Genomic DNA, 15,734 nt, shown 5'->3' on the forward strand with positions numbered 1-15,734 from the left:
AGTTGGAGTTTACGTTTCATTGGCATCAATACTCATATTTCATGGTGCCTATACTTACTTTTCATGACACAAGTGGACCATCTACATGAGGAGGCGAAGGTCCTTCCCGTACGTCAGTATAATCATATGCTTTCGTTGCAGTATTTGATTGGATATCATCTTGGGAGTCATCCAAATTAATATATGGTGGATACCCACTGTGAGGTCTTACTATCCACTGAAAATCAAATTTCAGCTGATTTGATAAAAGTTTGGAGGTAAAAATTTCCAAAATACCGAAAATCAGGAGGTATCAGGTATTGAATATTTTTTGCGAGGAGGTAAATTACCCACTGTGAAACCAAAATCTCAAGTACAGCGAAATGTCAAATCATAGCGGAATTAATAAGTAATTAAGGACAGAAACCTCTAAAATAACGAATATCAGGAGGTAAAAAAGTCGAATATTGAATATATTTGAATGTTTATTGTGCGGAGCATATTTAACCAGGGAAAAATCAAAATGTTAAATTACAGCTGATTTCATTGGAAAATTAGGTACTATTAAATGGAGCTTACTCAAAAATCCCGCTTAGAAACCGAAATCTCAAATTGATTTCTTCAGTAATTGGGACATAAACCTCCGAAAATTACGAAAATCAGGAGGTACAGTTATATGGCTACTTCAAAAAGCGGACATACATCAAAATTGTTTACAAGTAGTTAAACTACCCCAACTATGTAAATTATCCTATTACAGCTGATTTGGGTCCAGAAACCTCCAAAATAATGAAAAAGTGGGCCCGGTTGTCAATTCAAATTTGGATATAGCTCCCATATAAATCTTCAACCGATTTCGGGTTAATTGTGTACCAAATGGCCAATATCAGTCTAAATGATCTAAATTTTGGGCAATTCCGACCGAATTCATCCTAGAAACAAGTACATCAAATTTGGTGAAAATCGGTTTCATCCCATTGTGACTACTCTAAAGCCTTATTACAGCTTGTTATAGAAAATTAATATGTCCTTCATACAATGTATGGGGGGGGGGGGGCAATGTAATCCTGAAATTCTCGAATTTTATCTCACCTTCTTTCACTACTGAGGTATGGGGACTAGTTACAGACAAAGTAACTCTCTTCAAAATCGATTTGTACTGGAATCAAATCTCAGATCGCTCCTGGAAAATCTAGAATTAATAAAAATATGGACATCTCAGGAACCAAAAAACAAATGAAATACCCTCTCCACAGAAGTAAATGAAATACTCGTTGTTAACCATAAAATTCCATTAAACAACTTGGAAAATTACTACGCAATTGCAATGCCAAACACAATTCATTTACATATTCCGAATAGAAACAGTAGCAGCAGCAGCAGTTGAGTGCATAACGTCAAAAAAAAAAACGTTGATGAATTCGCCTGAGTTATTCATCTTCATCACAAATAGTTGAAGTACGAACTGGAATATTGGGAATTACGTCAATCTTTAAGTATTTGCTCACAGATACAACAGCTTAAGGCAAAGCTTAGCTTTGGGGATTTTTTTTCTTTCGAATGCGTCACAAGTCCCAACGGCAGCTGTTTACAATAAATCACAAATGAATAGTTCTGTTTAGATAAGTAATTCCCATTTGGTTTAATTGAATAAAGGGTTCTTATTCCGAGGAAACTTTAAATGTTGTTTCTTTCTATAAATGAGGAGAAATGAATTGGATTCGTCAGTAGGAATTAATAGGTTTATTCCCTGAAACATTTTATAGTACAAAATAGAGGTGAAATGAGACGGTTAAGGATATCGAGCCACAGTAAAATAATTCAGGATTAACACAGAATTGAGTAATTACTTGGGGTTGGCCGTAATTTAAATCAATTGTACTCGGTTCTCTTATATAAGGTCCTAAATGAAGTTTGATCTTCAATCCGAATACCGGATTTTGATCTACAAACCGAATACTATTACTATTCAATATTCTTGATTCGGCTCGAAAAGGGTTAATATACATCAAGTTATTTTCTCAACTTAACGCAAAATTAACCCCGCTCTATAGGTTTTCTAATCTAAATGTTTCCAGTGAAAGTCAAATGAGTTTTGAATGTTTGTTTGTAACGACTACAGTTGTTTTTGCTGACTGGTACATAATTACAGTTGGGAGAATATAGTTTTTGTTGTTGTTGTGTTTCTAAGCCCATAGATTAGCATGAAAGTGAAATGAGCAAAAAAACAAAAAAAAAACAAAGCCGGTCATTGTTTTTCTTTACAAAACTAGGAAAGTCAAATATTTTTGCACCAGACAATTTTTTTGTAATGATCGTGTTTTTATACAAAGTGTGTTTAATGTGTCATTCAGTTGGTTGGAGAACATATATGCTCTGTTCCAGAACCTGCAAGAATCTACTAGTTTTGTAATTTTTTCCAATATCATAAAGGGAAAATCGATAATTGTAGTAAAAAGTTTAATATTCTTGCAGTTCTGGAACAGACCAATAATTTAAATAGCAAACAACAAGTTAAAAAGTATCTGTCGGTTTTGCCGACAGCTGCATACCCTCAGCCAATGTTCGATAATTTAAATATATTTTGACTTCTGTTATGATTATTCAAATTGTTGACCCTCTATGGAGTATATTCAAATGAGTGGGCCGTATCGGACCTGAAACGTGCCAGGTTTGGACCATATTGCTTACTTCCTTCACTTTAAATGAGATATAAGATAATTTATAGAAAATGTTTAAATGTGCGTGAGTTACCAGATATAGTCGACCGAAGTATTCCACTTTCATACTTCTTCTAATACCGATAAAAATATTGTTATGGGCAAAATTATAAGAAAATCGAAAATTTATATCCAATTTTATGCGTAATCATAAATTCTATACTCATCTAAGGGGTTTGAGAAAAATATTTATATATAGCAAATTGTAAGAATCGCTGACTTGTTTCACAAGTTATGACAGATAAAAGTATTAAAATTTTTTACCCTTTTTGGGGTTTTTGGAGTTCGCAGGGTGAGGAACAGAAACTGAAACCAAATCAAACGCCATAATGTTTTCGGAAATAGCATCAAATTTTAGAATAAGTTTAGATTTGTTCGAATTGGTCACTTTGGCACGAATTATGGCCTTCAAACGGCCAATGAAATCGTCACACGCTGCCCGAATGTTGCTCTGCGGTATTTTGGCCCATTCCCGGCGAAGCGCTTGCTTGAGGTGATCGACACTTTGGTATTTTTTAGTGCCAACCTTGCTTTCCAAAACACTTCGGACACAATAGTACAACGGATTGGTATGCGAAGTTTTTGGTGGCCATTGTGCGCTGGAAATGAAGCGAAATGGTAACGCGTGCTGAGTGCGATGTTTCTGAGTCCTGTTGGAATGTCCAAGGTCTGCGGCCAAAATATTTGCGTGCCCAAGGCTTTAATACAACCTCCAGAATATTTTCGCGATAATATTCAGCATTAATTCTGATGCCATGGTCGATTAATACGAGCGGAGATCGACCATCTGCTGTTTGAGTCTATTTTTTTCCGTTGCGTTGTAAGTTCTTGCACTTTTTTAAATTTCAGTGGCCTTACCCCGAGCTCATTTTGCAATATTTGCCGAATGGAATATTGCGATATGTTCAGCTCTCGAGCCATTTTTCGGCCACTGCGACGCGGGTTTCGATCAAGTCGCTTCTTTACTTTTCGAGCCATTTCTGCTGATGTTGCTTTTTTCTTCCGTCCACTTCCTTGACATCGCTACCAGTATCACGGTAAGGAGCGATGGCACGAGACACAAAAAATTATTCACATTTAAATGCTCGAGTGTTCCAACGATAGCCACTTGTGGTTTTTCAGCCATATATAATGAAATCACACTATCACGCTTGAATTGCATCACGACGAACTTTTTTTTCTGGAAAATTCTCACCAAAATGCTTTGGTACGCTTGTAAACAATATAATGAGCTGTCACTGGAATAATTTTAACAGCAGTCGAACGAGTGGCTTAGAAATATCAGCAGTCTGAAGTTGGTTCCAGTTTTTTCATCTCACCCTGTATATAATCTTCACACCAGATATTGTGTTAGCAAAAATGTTTGTATCTGTGAAATTTGAAGGGAGTTGGGTGCTTATATCGCTGTTTTAAAAGTTTTGTTTTTCAAAATCTTGAACCCTATAGGGTGAAGTACCCGGAAGAAAAGGTCCGATCTCTACCATCTTTGTAAGAGATCTCGTGTTGATGGAAATATTAAGATGTACCAAGCCTGAATGGAATCGGATGTTAATTTCGCGTTTTATGAGTTTTATAAATGTATAAACATGTTGATCCTTTGTAGGGGAAGTACAAGAAGGTGTATTATAGGTGTAATATATTCCATCTTCACACCAAACATTGGGTTAATAAAAATATTGTGATGTGTATAATTTGAAGAAAATCGGACACTTATATCACATTTTAGTAAGTTATAATAATTCAACATTTTGGTAATTGATGGAGTGGACCGATATTGTCCATTTTCGCACCTGACAACTGATGCAAATATTAGAATTTGCAAAATCGGATTATCCTCTCCCGTTATGTGCAGTCAAATATATATTTTTTTGAAAATTTCGATATTTTGTGGGGGAGTAACCAGAAGGAGTGGGTCGATATTGCCCATCTCCGAACTCGATCTAAGTTTGACAGTAATATTTCGATGTACCCAGTTTGGACCAAATCGGATACTCCATTAAAGAGTTATCGTGTGCACCAGTCAGTATACAGACAGACGGACATCGCTAGATCGACTCCAAATGTCCTGAAACAGATTTGGTCCGAAGAGACCTAGGGTCTAAAACCGATAGTTCAATGAAGAAAAATTTGGCCTTATGACATGATATATACCCTCTATATATGGCTGAGGGAATAAATATATAGATGTTCGTCCAAGCTTCTGTGGAAATAGAACTTCAATAATAGGGGTACGTAGTCGAAAACCGGCGATCCCTCAATTCTGCCAATTAGCTAAATATTGATTTTCATTTTTGACTTTTATCAAATCCAATGTCGATTTTGGATTTTTTGATGTGACATTGATTCTTTATTGATGGCTAACATTTCCCCAAAGAAATATTTTTTTCCCGAAATTGCTAAATGATCGCGCTTGTTTATGATGACATTATTGTGGTTTTTATATTCAAAAAATCGTTAGCCGACCTGATAATACGTCATCCCAATAAATAAATATAACTAGCATTAGGAAATTTTGTTTTGTTTCCTTCTGGCGTACGTTTGATTTGCAATAGATTAGATAAGATTATCTTGGCAATACTTTGTTTATATTTTGAATTATTTAAACTCAATTTTTCTTTATATAAAATGAAATTTTAAGTATTCCAAGAAATGTTTTCACAATGCTTACATTTGACCAAAACAACGTTAACATGTATCTGTTTGTTAACATAAATCCACAAAGTCCAGTTTCGAATCACCCGACATTTTAATAGCTGCAATTTTTGAAGTAACAGCTAATATCTTTCTTCTAGTCCACTTTTTCTTTCCAGCTTGTTTGTAGGTATGTTTTTTACTTTATAAAAATTTTAGTTTACATCATTTTCAATTTTAGCGAATCAATAACCCATTATCTTAACATAAATACTTCCCAAAAAAAAAAAACATAATCAGAAAAAGCTCTTATTAAACCAACTATACCTATCCCCCCTAATCTCTATAAGCAACAAAAACCCACAATAACTAGCATAGTAAAAATAATTCGAACTTATCTCAACCACATTGTTTACAGTTTCAAGTGTTTCCTTAACGAGTTCATGTTAAGTGTCGCACGAAGGGATGATGGCTCTGATTGCCACCATAATAATCGATTAAAATGTGGATGGTACGTAGTAGGAAAAACGTGCCAAGGAGAAAATAATTGCATGTTCATATGTTTAGATATTCTCAGAAATCCTAGCAGATGCATTTGCTCTCTCTCTCGGGGGGTATATTCAAAAGAAACTTTGTTCAATAATGTGTCCTTATACAAACAGCAAATTGATATTGTTCATTTCCAGGAAAATATACTTGAAAAGATATTTAATAATAGCAAGAGTGCTGCAAAATAATTAGACGTTTGCATTCGAGGATGCAATGGCTTAAGTTTCAGTAGAAGGAAGTGATTGGGAAACTTTATCCGGTAAGAAATTGAATTAAAAATGCAAAATACGATGAATGTCGTCTCTTCGAATTTAAATTGATTTTTAAAAGAACTACAATACTGGGATGTCGACTACAGTAATTTACCGCTCGTTGATATGTTTTTTGACTCTGGCCACCTTGGATTGGGTTTTTGTAACAGGTAAACATCGGCTGTTATCGCTGGCTGTATCCAAAGATACCCTGGAGTGAGTGGGGTATATTTGGCAGGGCAATTAAATAGGTGCAGCTTATTGTGCAGCACTATATCATCAAATCGTACCCAATATTAATTGGTATGACTGCACCATCCTGAAAGTAGTTGAGCCAAACCTACCCTAGCTTGTGTAGGCGGCCGACGTTCTTCAGTTGCAATGAATTCGAGGAATGTCGGGTCCGAATACGGCATTCAAACTGCAGTTGTTAGTGACATCTGTGAATGTCCAATAGGCTTCTTCAGCTAGTGGCACTCTCTTGCAACTCTTCTAAATCGGACAGGACCTTCTAGACACGCCTGCGTTTGGTAGTTTTATCCACCATATTCTGGTTTGCATGACTCCCGTTATAACAGCCAAGCATGATTAGGAAAGAAGGACCTTCTCATATGCAGCAGTGTTATAAAGGCACAATTCTGGTAGGTCTGAATATTTTTTCACAGTGTAGTAAATTTATTTACAGACTATATTGGCGCCATATAGCTGACCACAGGCCGACATATCGCGTTATAGGAGGTCATCAAATTCTCCATCTCCCAATCCCAATGTCTTAAAGGCCGTTGATTTAGTGGTGGAAATTTTCTTATTCCATGCGTGGAAGAAGGCGCAAGCTACGCGAGTTAGCTGTTCAACCTAACACATATTAATTCAACGACAAAACCCGACGCCATGACCGTACAGTCATCCGCATAGGTTACGATCTCGATGTCGTCTGGAGGGCGCGGAATTCTCGACTGATATATATGGAAACGGCTTCGAATTAGATTTGCTGGCATCCTTGCATGGCTGCAGTAGCGGTGCCAATCTGCCAAGTTTCCAGACATAGGAAACTATTGGGGTGGTTAACGACAAGTTTAGGAGTTTGGTAAGATACTCAACTCCTGGTTCATCCTGTTGTTTCAATATCACCATAGAAATTATGCTAGGATCAAGCGCTTTGTATGGATTTGCGCAGAATACTTTTCTTAGCCCTGTCACTCTCGCTCTGTACGAAATGCCGATTAGATTAAATCGCGCACCTCTTCGAATATGTAACTTCTATGCCGATAAATCCCTTTTTCCGGGGTTCGAAAGTGACTCAACCGTTGCCTACAATTTACTCCATTCAGTACTGATGTTACAATGCTTCAGATGATCTAGTCACTTTTCCCGTTTAAGCTTTCCAACTAACTTGTTTACCGTCAAAGTTAGTTCCCAGACTCTGTAAATCATCTCGCTCAGTTGCTAATCACTCTCTCTCTGCTAGGAAATTTGGTCTTATTTCAGGTATTCAACGCCAGCAGGTTTTAGCTTTGATGATGTCCCGGAAACGACTATCTGCTACCTAAACTTCAGAGGGGTTGGGCACTTTTCTAAAGCGGCGATTGATATATTCTCTGAATTCTTGCCAATTGGCTTTCCCATGGTTAGGGAAAGTGCGGCGTTCAGAGTCAATAAAGTTGGATAGTCTGTTTATAGCGACGATAATAGTGAGGTGGTCTGAGCCTATAGAAATGACCGATTCTCAGGATGCGTCATTTATGAGACCTGGGGTCACGATGGATATACCCGTCATTCTGCTGAGTGCATTCTCATTCACTGTGCATAACGTGGATCTATCAATGTACTCGTTAACAAGGACGGTATGCCGGTAGAAACTTCCGATAGCAATCATCTATGCAGCTCCAAAGCGGTCTTTAGTACATTTGAAATGCCCAATACCAAAGAACGGCTAGAAATGGACAAACCTCTTCTTTTTCAGTTATTCTTGTTGAAACAGCTCCGATTTTCCCCAATTTATATTGCATTCAGACGAAGTGCTCCACGTAACCAGAGCTATCGGTTAGCCAGATATGGATATCCATAGGATTCCAGGAATTTCAACCAAATTCTATAAGTTCGTTTCGACAAGTTTTCATTTGTTCGCGATAGTTGTTTGATGAGATCCATATTACTTCATTTGCAACATCTCCAAATCTCATAAATCCTTATGAAAATGAAATACTTTCTAAGGGAAGCTTAGCTTGTTCTTGTTAATGTCGTTTGACTGTATGAATCAGTCCAGCTAATGTGTGGTTACTCAGCTTTTTTTTTGCATATCGATTGGTTTTGGTCACCACATTAAGTACTTTCTTATTTGCAAAGCGTCTTTCTTATCACACAACAACAGCTGGGCTATCAAAACCATCAAAAATTGTTATGAAAAAAATCACCTTATCTTGACAAAAACCGACAACGTAAATGCCATGGTCTATGGGTAATACCAAAACTTCGTATTCATATTCGTCAACGAAAATTTCATTACGTAAAATGTAAATATCCCTGTTATGAAAGAACAATTTTTTGTGTTACTATGCAAAATAATAAGACACCATGACACCAAGGAAGTACACCTGAATATAAAAAATGCAACCGAAGTAATTCAATATTCTTGTGGACACCATTTGTTTTCGCTTTTCTTTGAGCAGAGTGTTGATGTATTCTTCCATGTTGAAGAAAAAGAGGAACTTTGTTTTTTTTTATCGTTTCAAGCAAACTCTACTTCCGGGCTTCTTATTTATGGAGAGTTCTTTATGGTCAGATATCAAAAACATTAAACATTTCCTTAAAAACAGAAAAAAATGTTTAGCATTATGGGACATCAATTCAAAAAAGCGACAACTTATAATTTCACCTTGCCAACCACATGCTGTGGGTTTCTTGGAACATATCATCTTGCCATTTGGGGATTAAATGAAAGTGAGTTACTGCTACTGATGTTTACGGCAGTTGTCACTTGATGACAATGCATTTTTGTTGTCACACCATTGTAGTACTTGATGTTGTTGTTGCATAAATATACATTAGTAGGTATTAATAATGAAGCAACAAATGCCATCCATGTTTTTTTCTGTTGTTATGGGTACGCATATAAATTTATTTCATCGTCTACACTCTTATCCATCCTCCGCCACTCCATCCATCCATCTCAATGACGTCCACAATCAACAGCATTGGTGGTGATGGCTGGCAATGCAATTCAACAAAAGCAGAAACTTGATGTGACAAGTTTCTTTTGGCCGGGCAGTAAAAAACAACGTCATTTATCCACCTCCCACCTTTTCCCAACTTAGCATTGACGACACCACATATTTGACATATTTGTTTCCACTCAGATCAGGGTAAGTGCGTGGGTTTTCCTGATGAAGTAATTATGTTTGAATTAGAAAACGCCAGGCAATGAAGTTGAGTTGAGTCGTTATTCTATGACTGTGGCGCTGTCAAAAAAGTGATGCATCCGTTTAACTTTATCTCTCTCTCTTTCTTTTGCCCCTAACGTACGGTCTCTTAAGGGTTACCACGATTGTATTTTATCGTTGTTAAGCCGTGCTAATCGCTTTAACGAGAATATTAAATTATTCTGGGAATAAACAATGACTACTGAGAAAGAATACAAATGTTGTTGAGGTTTTATGTAAAAGAAAACAAATAAGATTAAAATCTAAATAGCTGTTTTGTTGTAAGATTACAATAAAGCTGTTATTGTAGTGAATATAAAAGAGTGGTCACTTCCTAAAATAAAAATAAATCAGTAACTGATTTCCTTTCAACAAATGTAATAAAATTTATCATCAAACACATCTGGAATACCCAGGTTATTCACCGATTTGGGAACATTTCCATTGTGGTAAATTTTAAACAAGCGTACTTCGTAATTCGATTGTGTCATATGAAGGGATACTTATGAACTAAATATGCCAATCCCCTAGTGGTAATTTTCAAGCTTGTTAAGGGCATGTTATGAATTTAAGAAGATTAAAATATGTAATCGATTGAAACTTTATTATAGACTCTGTATTTATAAGTAAATACATGTCACCCTGGCTTAAGATACTTTAAGTCGGAATTTAATCACACCATCCAAAATTCGATCCATTTGATCACTCGTAGCATGATCATCATTTACATCAAATTAAAGAGAAATATGTGAGAGCTTTATCGAAATCCGAACCGATTTATTATTGTTATGAAACGCGAAATACGGTTTCGGGGGAATAAAATTTCAAATCGGATAAAACATTAATATGAGTAGCTATCGCTCCCGAACATCTGGACCTTATTTTCGAGGCTGAAATCAGTCGCATCAGCATTTAAGATGTCGGTACATTAGTACTCCGATAGTAGGAATCTAGAAATCTCCTAGCTTGAAGTTCTTCGGAATAAAATAAAAATTTATTGGGAACTTTAGACCAATTCTTACCGAATAACCTGTTGTAAGATCATGAAAAAGATATATTCCAATCACTAAGACCACAAACTATGCCAAATTCGACATTGATGGTCAGGCTAAAAGCTCCCCGACGTGCAATAAAAAAATACTGACTATCCCCACATGGTAAAAGGTTTTGGGCGGCCGTATTATCCAAATAGGAAATATTCACATATTAAAGCTAACCAAATAAAAGCAAGGAAAGTTAAGAAAGATTACATTTTTCCAAATTTGGGATTTTCCAGTTCCAAACATTTCAATTTTTTCCTATCAATCTTTTTTAAAATTAAAAAATAACAAAAAGTTCTGTCACAGTTGAAATTGTTCAACTTTGAAAATAGTGGTAAAAAAATGCCCACACTCTCATCATAATAAAGCATTTTGACATACAGTATTACCCTAATACACCAGGGCCTCAATTCTTGTTCTATGAAAATGTGAAATGAAAATTTTTTTAAAGGAAAGAAATGTCAAATAAAAAATTATATAAATTAAATATTTTTCATTTCATATTTTCATAGAACAAGAGTCCAGCCCCAGGACATTAACTCCAATCATAAGAGCCATAGTTATAAAACTTTTGAAAATTAAATTTTTTTGACAAGTTAAATATTAACATTTTTCATTGCTTTGGATTTATTTTCTATTAGAATACTTCTATTCGATAAACCAATAGACTGTTGAAGTTGAAAATTTTCAAGTGTAGCGAATTTGAGTTAACATTCATTTCCTTTTTTTTTTGGTAAATAAAAGCGTAAACTAATCGGTAAGAGCCTTAGGTAGGCCTGTAAAGATAATACTTTATTATGTAAATATAATATGTATGTAAATATAATATGAAATTTCTCTCTCTTCAAATCAAAAAGTCTAAGGCACCTTCATATTTAAAGGATTTTAATAAAAGGTTGCATTGGCAACCCTGCTTATCCACATAGAAAACGAAATCAAAGCAAATGTCACACATTTCTTCCCGTCAATTGAAAGTGTTGTCGTTCTTGATGATGGCCTCTCTTAACACTTGTCACACAAAGAAAAATAACAACAACAAAAAACGAAGGCGGAAATAGGTCAGGGGAAAACAACAAAATCTAATTTTATTTTATGTAGACTCACGGCAACAAAACCAACATAAAAATTGTTGTTATGTGGCAGATGGACAAACACGCACTGCACCGAGATGGGATTACAAACAAATCAAATGAGAAAGAACCACATGTTCATATCCGATCAGAGAACCACCCCCCAAAAAAAGATGAAGATGAAACAACAACACCAAAAAAATTGCAACATATTTCAACAAGAGCCCAGACCCGGGTCCGGTCAAGAGACAATTGAGTTAAATCACAAGAAGGGCAGATGTTAGTTTAATTAAAAACGAATTCTGATGATGACGATGATGCCACAAAGGAGAATAAAAAATATGATAAATTATAAAGAAGAACATGCATATTAACAAGAAGAGACAAGTGAAAAATTAATGTAGAACAGAAGAAGAACAACGGACAGACAAGGCGAGACGTCAACTCGTCTCAACTTACCTTAATTGTGGTGGTGGCACTGCTGCTGCTGCTGCGTCGTTTGTGGGAAGCTGTAACAGCTGTCAATTGGGGCAAAACCAGCAACAACAATGCAAATGTGACCAAATAAAAAGAGCAGCAGCTGATATTTGTGAGGTCGTCTTCAATAGTGGGGAGAACAGACTCACAAAACTGGTTTGAGTTTTTTTCGTTTCGTTTCGTTTGTTTACCGACTTGGATATTTGTTTTGTTTTACTTGTGTTTGTACAAAAACAGTGGGCAAGTTGTTTGTGTGTGAATGGGGGGATGCACGGAAGACAACAAAAGCCAGCTGCTTTGCTGTTGCTTGTTTAGTAAAACAACAGCGTAATTTTGCAATTGAACTTTTTTTGTGGTGATTAATTTGCTGCTGCCGTTGTTGTTTTTTGGTTTTGGACAAACTGAGACCTTTAGAATTTTATTAACAATGATTTAAAACCGAGTTGTAGGCCGACTGTCAGCTACTGTTGTTGCCACCATAACGACAATGCAACACCACATAACCAGCAACGAACACTTGCACAATTATAGGCCAAAGGCAACAACTGGTTTTCAAACTTGCCCCAAAACCGTTTGCCAATATCTTGTGGGAAACTTTATTTTCACTGGCAAAGATGCAACTGTTTTCCTGTCTGGTGTCTGGCCGGCTTTTTTAGCATGTAATTGTAAAGCCTGTTTGGTTGTCAGGCAAGCACTTCTGGTTTTTTTCCTCGTGAAATGATGAAACTTTTTTCATTGATTTTCACTTTTTTTGTTGCAACTATGCAGTTATTTTCTTTATTGACTTTTCATGGCATTATTTTCCTTTAATTAGCACCACAAGCACTGGACAAATACAATTCTGTCAGCTGGGAAATGGAAAAAAACAACAATTAACAAGACGTCGTAAAAACACTAATGTGTTAATTTCTTTACAATAACACTAATAATGATTTTGGTTGATTGAGATACAGCATTTAGACTTCCTGGTTATTCTTTTTTAACATTCGATTTGACAAAACTTTTCTTATTTCGGTTTTTTTCCTTTTTTAATAAAAATTCTTGACACTTTCTTCTATAATTAATTTCATGCTTGTTTTTCACAATTTTTCCTTGAATTTTCACAAAACAACAGCAACTACATTGAGCCAAAGCGAATGTCAGACAATGGAAAAATAAAATATTTGTTAATTATCATCATCGCCGTCACAAACACCAATGCAAATAACAAACAAACATCATAATTATCTTCATGAACTTAAATCTTAATTTTTGGTCAAATCATTTCTTTTTTATTTTCGAGAGAAAGAGAGCAACAATACCAACAACAAACAGCTATTGGGGGAACAATGACTTTTTCCGACAAATGTGTAATTATTTTTCTGGTTGTTTGATTCTTTTTTGTGAATTTATTTTCTCACTAAACGCCTCAATTACTTGTCAACACATTAAAGAAAATCACGCACACCGTCCGTCCGCGTTGCTGTATGCAACATTAATTTCTGTTTTATTTTCCCGTAAATCGTATTATCATCAAGCGCTATCCCACCTCGCTTCGTCGACGGCTGTTTTGCTATTACTAGGGATACGTAAGTCGACTTTCAATGCATTAACGACAAATGAATAAGAAGACAAAAGAGAATTGTCGATAAAAATAAGCAGCAATATGGAGGCCGACTGCGACACACAGGAAAACGAAGCCAAATAGCAAAAGTTGACGGCGGCAAATGGCGGTTAAAAATAGATACAACAAAACACATTTAAAATTAGTTTTTAAAATAAAAAAATAAATGAGACGAGCAGAAGTAAAGCACAGCACCTCATCCCAACTCTAAATCATGAAACACTTTTTTTTAAATACAAGAAATTGTTAAAATCAATGAAAAGGCAATCAATTTGAAATGGGAATCTGTTCCCATTTCAAGTGTGCTACTCAAACTGAACTGATAACACACAAAGTTGTCGTTGGCGAATAACAAATAGTTTTATTTCCATCAAACAAATTTTTAGCATTTACACGAAATAATTTTCGAAATTGTCCTTAAATCCTCTTGTTAAATAATCACTTTAGTAAAAATAATTGTTGTTTTGTTTTAAAATCAAGTCTGTGGACAGGAGTTTACCCCTTCATCACCAAAAAATCGAATTAATGGTAAGAGAGTAAAAGGGAGTGAAATTCTATACAGAACTTCGTGTTTTCTGCTATTCATTGATAATATTCAACTTTCAAAATGAAAATATCCTTCTTAAAAGTGTACGCATAACTTGTCCTTAGTGGAAAAAATATACAATTTTTGTAAATTTGAAATTAAGGGATTTAGTCGTGGTAAAATTAAGGAGGTAAAGTCATTTCAAATCAGACTATCCATCTATATACAATGGATTTATAAATATAAATTTTGACAGTGAGATGTTGTCAAATGAATATTTTTTAAAAATTGTAAACATATGACTTTACCTTCTTCATTCTATCGTGGCTTTAGTAGACTATAGAAACGAATAGTGTATTTCTCACAGTCGTCTTGCCAAAATATTTATGGATTCTTATTAAATATATTTAAAAATAATAAATTGTCCTGAGTTATACTAGGCGGTTTTACTGGTGGCAATTTTTATCGTTCACTTTTCAAACTGCATTTACACAAAGCAATTTATTAGCATTTTTTCTTCATTACCTTTTCTGTCATTTATAATTATATTTTTGTATAAAAACAAGTTAAAAAGTATCAGTCGTTTTTGCCGACAGATGTATGTAGCCTCAGCTAATGATCGATTATTTTAACATATTTTGACTTCTGTTATGATTATTCAAATCGTTGACCCTCTATGGATTAGGTTCAAGAGAAATGGGCCAATATTGTCCATTTAGTATCGGACCTAAATAAATATGACATAAATATTGCGACGTGTCGGGTTACATCGTTCGCTTTATATGAGATATGTGATAATTTTTAGAAAATATTAAAATGTGCGTGAGGTACCAGATATAGTCGACCGAACTATTCTATTTTCATACTTCATCTATTACACAAAGATATTGGTATGGGCAAAATTCCATATTCATCTCAGGTTTTTGGTTGAGAGAAATATTTAGACATATCAAGTTGTAAAGAATCGCTGACTTGTTTTGCAAGTTGTGACAGATGAAAGTATTGAAAATTGTGGCTCTTTGTGAAAGGGTTCGCAGATATAAATCGTCTTCATAACAGATCTTGTGTTAGCAAAAATGTGTGTATGTGTAAAATTTGAAGAGATTTGGATGCTCATTTCGTTTTGTTTTTAAAATAATTAACCCTTTGTGAGGGAGTAGTGCGCCGATAAATGCCATTTTCACAGCAAATCTTGTTTAAGTAAAAATAGTGACACTTGTAAAATTTGCAGGGAAACGGATGCTTATTTCGGATTTTATGATCGTTTTGGTTATTCAAAATTTTGACCTTTTGTGGGGGAGGTACTAGATAAAATTATCCGAGCTCTACCATTTATAATAAAAGATCTTGTGCTGATAGAAATATTGAGATGTGCCAAGTCTGAATGGAATCGGATGTTAATTTCCAGTTTTATGAGCTTCATGCATATTCTAAATGTTGACCTTTTTGGGGGAGGACCATTAAATTCC

At 35.2% G+C, this 15,734-nt stretch overlaps 1 protein-coding gene across 5 annotated transcripts in view; it reads right to left on the reverse strand.

Moving 5' to 3' along the window:
* LOC101896245 (activated Cdc42 kinase Ack) overlaps positions 1 to 13,707 on the reverse strand; it is a 37,443-nt gene extending 23,736 nt beyond the window's left edge. Inside the window, exons 1-3 of one of the 5 annotated variants that reach the window (XM_059128398.1) lie at positions 13,438 to 13,707; positions 13,052 to 13,253; positions 12,119 to 12,984 (exon numbers count right to left, since the gene is read on the reverse strand). The gene's annotated coding sequence lies outside the window, so the exon portion shown is untranslated. Of the gene's footprint in view, positions 1 to 12,118; positions 12,985 to 13,051; positions 13,411 to 13,437 lie in introns of those variants that run through there. The other 4 variants (XM_059128399.1, XM_059128397.1, XM_059128401.1 and 1 more) reach the window with 4 other exon arrangements.
* Positions 13,708 to 15,734: the final 2,027 nt, after the last annotated feature.

The sequence above is a fragment of the Musca domestica genome, unplaced genomic scaffold, assembly GCF_030504385.1.
Source record: "Musca domestica strain aabys unplaced genomic scaffold, Musca_domestica.polishedcontigs.V.1.1 50, whole genome shotgun sequence".
Classification (NCBI taxonomy): domain Eukaryota; kingdom Metazoa; phylum Arthropoda; class Insecta; order Diptera; family Muscidae; genus Musca; species Musca domestica.